Here is a 5,000-nt window from a genome sequence, read left to right as displayed (position 1 = left end):
GATAAGGTGCAGATTTTTTAAGTAAAAAAACAGACGACAATGGGACTCGAACTCTAGATCTCGTGATCACAAAGCATTAACAAAACCACTATACACTGTAGGAGGGCCGTTGTTAGTCGTGCAGATTTATTTATAATAAGTATAACGCTAACGGTCGACACAATCAGTTTAAAAAGAAATCAATGTAATTTTCTTTCTTTAAATTTTGTCGACCGTGGGGAAGTTAATGAATCAAAATTCCAAATTAATTTTTACAACCCTAAATACATTGCCAACAAATATATTCGGAGTAAACCGATAAAATTATGTCTATTTGATACGTTTCAGTTAAGTTTTCTATCACGCCACGGACCATACGTACATTGAATAACTTAATATACATTATAAATCGATTAACTGTTCAGAGAGTTCCTCGTGTTGCAGCGGTAGAGGCTGTGACTTGTAAACTATAATAGGTTATAATGATAGCCATGAGTTCGAATCTTCTGTAGTGCTATTTTTTAATAATATTACTTTTCCTATCCTCTTCTGTACATATGTTTAAAAGCTTTTTTACCTCAACTTCTTTCTTTCTTTCTTTCTTTCTTTCTTTCTTTCTTTCTTTCTTTCTTTCTTTCTTTCTTTCTTTCTTTCTTTCTTTCTTTCTTTCTTTCTTTCATTCTTTCTTGTTCATATTGTCAATTTACACTTCTTCTGAATTGTGTAGTTATCCAAATTTCTTTATACACACCTTGCTCCTAGCGAGTGTGGCTCCATACTTACATGTTAGCAATATTCCAAATTGGCCGATGTTTTTGCCCCCAAGCACTAAGTATGATATCATACTTATCGAAAGGACGATACACACACAATTCCCCTAGTAAGTATGTTTTCATACTAAACAAGTACGTCTTCATACTTATAGCAGAAAACATACTTGGCTCATGCCTATATTAAATCATACTTAACAGTTTGCATATCTGAAGTCAGCTGATTGCATACTAAGCTAGCTGAATATTAAGTATGGTTTCATGCTTATCAAAAGGCTTATCACCATGCCCAGCTAGTATAATTTCATACTTATAGCAGAAGACATCATTGACCAAACACATTGTAAAATATTATTTCGATCAACAAAATCTGACATCTATTCTGTAGAAGTAAATACTAAGGAAAAATAAAATAACGGGATCAAAATAAAAAAAAAAGTAGCATGTAGTATTCGAACCCGTGCGGTTAACTTTTCCCGTTTAAATGGTACGCGCTCTACTAATTGAGCTATTTAATGATACTCGATTTGTTTGGGATAATTTAGACCATATCAATGTATGAGTTTTACGGTATGCAGACACAATAAAGATTTTAATACTATGTCTCTATACTGTTTACTGGCTTGCATACCGTACAATTTTCTATTTATGTCAAGTTTTGGAATCTAATTTGTGAAGAACAGGTCTGAATACCGTGGTTCTCTATTCAATAAGCCAATTATTATTGCATAAAACAAGTGGATTAGTTTTTAACACTTTTTATTCGTTTATAATGAATCTATAGTACAAAGGTGCACGTAGAATAACAACACCTCAATAGCTCAGTGGATAAGGAGACTGACAGTTAACGGAAGGGCGTGGGTTCAATTCCCGGCATTTTTTCCATTTGTTTTGTTTTAATTTGCTTTTGCCTATGAATAGGCCTCGTTGTCCGAGTCGTGGGTTCAGCCGCGTAACATGGGGCGCGCTTCGCGCGTCCTAAGCCGCGTAGCTGCCTCGTTGTCCGAGGAAATGAGCCAGTTCTAGGTAAAGACAATGTACGTGTGCATGGAGTTTGATAATGAACGATAAACCAAATCATATCTATTCAAATTCTTGAGACATCGCTAATTAAAATCTATACTCTCACAGATTTCTTTATTGATCATAATTATTTTTGTTAAAATTTGAACCGACGTAGGTGTCATCTGAGATTTTAAAAAGGGATAAGGTGCAGATTTTTTAAGTAAAAAAACAGACGACAATGTGACTCGAACTCTAGATCTCGTGATCACAAAGCATTAACAAAACCACTATACACTGTAGGAGGGCCGTTGTTAGTCGTGCAGATTTATTTATAATAAGTATAACGCTAACGGTCGACACAATCAGTTTAAAAAGAAATCAATGTAATTTTCTTTCTTTAAATTTTGTCGACCGTGGGGAAGTTAATGAATCAAAATTCCAAATTAATTTTACAACCCTAAATACATTGCCAACAAATATATTCGGAGTAAACCGATAAAATTATGTCTATTTGATACGTTTCAGTTAAGTTTTCTATCACGCCACGGACCATACGTACATTGAATAACTTAATATACATTATAAATCGATTAACTGTTCAGAGAGTTCCTCGTGTTGCAGCGGTAGAGGCTGTGACTTGTAAACTATAATAGGTTATAATGATAGCCATGAGTTCGAATCTTCTGTAGTGCTATTTTTTAATAATATTACTTTTCCTATCCTCTTCTGTACATATGTTTAAAAGCTTTTTTACCTCAACTTCTTTCTTTCTTTCTTTCTTTCTTTCTTTCTTTCTTTCTTTCTTTCTTTCTTTCTTTCTTTCTTTCATTCTTTCTTTCATTCTTTCTTGTTCATATTGTCAATTTACACTTCTTCTGAATTGTGTAGTTATCCAAATTTCTTTATACACACCTTGCTCCTAGCGAGTGTGGCTCCATACTTACATGTTAGCAATATTCCAAATTGGCCGATGTTTTTGCCCCAAGCACTAAGTATGATATCATACTTATCGAAAGGACGATACACACACAATTCCCCTAGTAAGTATGTTTTCATACTAAACAAGTACGTCTTCATACTTATAGCAGAAAACATACTTGGCTCATGCCTATATTAAATCATACTTAACAGTTTGCATATCTGAAGTCAGCTGATTGCATACTAAGCTAGCTGAATATTAAGTATGGTTTCATGCTTATCAAAAGGCTTATCACCATGCCCAGCTAGTATAATTTCATACTTATAGCAGAAGACATCATTGACCAAACACATTGTAAAATATTATTTCGATCAACAAAAATCTGACATCTATTCTGTAGAAGTAAATACTAAGGAAAAATAAAATAACGGGATCAAAATAAAAAAAGTAGCATGTAGTATTCGAACCCGTGCGGTTAACTTTTCCCGTTTAAATGGTACGCGCTCTACTAATTGAGCTATTTAATGATACTCGATTTGTTTGGGATAATTTAGACCATATCAATGTATGAGTTTTACGGTATGCAGACACAATAAAGATTTTAATACTATGTCTCTATACTGTTTACTGGCTTGCATACCGTACAATTTTCTATTTATGTCAAGTTTTGGAATCTAATTTGTGAAGAACAGGTCTGAATACCGTGGTTCTCTATTCAATAAGCCAATTATTATTGCATAAAACAAGTGGATTAGTTTTTAACACTTTTTATTCGTTTATAATGAATCTATAGTACAAAGGTGCACGTAGAATAACAACACCTCAATAGCTCAGTGGATAAGGAGACTGACAGTTAACGGAAGGGCGTGGGTTCAATTCACGGCATTTTTTTCCATTTGTTTTGTTTTAATTTGCTTTTGCCTATGAATAGGCCTCGTTTCCGAGTCGTGGGTTCAGCCGCGTAACATGGGGCGCGCTTCGCGCGTCCTAAGCCGCGTAGCTGCCTCGTTGTCCGAGGAAATAAGCCAGTTCTAGGTAAAGACAATGTACGTGTGCATGGAGTTTGATAATGAACGATAAACCAAATCATATCTATTCAAATTCTTGAGACATCGCTAATTAAAATCTATACTCTCACAGATTTCTTTATTGATCATAATTATTTTTGTTAAAATTTGAACCGACGTAGGTGTCATCTGAGATTTTAAAAAGGGATAAGGTGCAGATTTTTTTTAAGTAAAAAAACAGACGACAATGGGACTCGAACTCTAGATCTCGTGATCACAAAGCATTAACAAAACCACTATACACTGTAGGAGGGCCGTTGTTAGTCGTGCAGATTTATTTATAATAAGTATAACGCTAACGGTCGACACAATCAGTTTAAAAAGAAATCAATGTAATTTTCTTTCTTTAAATTTTGTCGACCGTGGGGAAGTTAATGAATCAAAATTCCAAATTAATTTTTACAACCCTAAATACATTGCCAACAAATATATTCGGAGTAAACCGATAAAATTATGTCTATTTGATACGTTTCAGTTAAGTTTTCTATCACGCCACGGACCATACGTACATTGAATAACTTAATATACATTATAAATCGATTAACTGTTCAGAGAGTTCCTCGTGTTGCAGCGGTAGAGGCTGTGACTTGTAAACTATAATAGGTTATAATGATAGCCATGAGTTCGAATCTTCTGTAGTGCTATTTTTAATAATATTACTTTTCCTATCCTCTTCTGTACATATGTTTAAAAGCTTTTTTACCTCAACTTCTTTCTTTCTTTTCTTTCTTTCTTTCTTTCTTTCTTTCTTTCTTTCTTTCTTTCTTTCTTTCTTTCTTTCTTTCTTTCTTTCTTTCTTTCTTTCTTTCATTCTTTCTTTCATTCTTTCTTGTTCATATTGTCAATTTACACTTCTTCTGAATTGTGTAGTTATCCAAATTTCTTTATACACACCTTGCTCCTAGCGAGTGTGGCTCCATACTTACATGTTAGCAATATTCCAAATTGGCCGATGTTTTTGCCCCAAGCACTAAGTATGATATCATACTTATCGAAAGGACGATACACACACAATTCCCCTAGTAAGTATGTTTTCATACTAAACAAGTACGTCTTCATACTTATAGCAGAAAACATACTTGGCTCATGCCTATATTAAATCATACTTAACAGTTTGCATATCTGAAGTCAGCTGATTGCATACTAAGCTAGCTGAATATTAAGTATGGTTTCATGCTTATCAAAAGGCTTATCACCATGCCCAGCTAGTATAATTTCATACTTATAGCAGAAGACATCATTGACCAAACACATTGTAAA

Source organism: Amphiura filiformis, chromosome 2 (assembly GCF_039555335.1).
Source record: "Amphiura filiformis chromosome 2, Afil_fr2py, whole genome shotgun sequence".
Taxonomy (NCBI): Eukaryota; Metazoa; Echinodermata; class Ophiuroidea; order Amphilepidida; family Amphiuridae; genus Amphiura; species Amphiura filiformis.
This window is presented reverse-complemented; position numbering follows the sequence as displayed.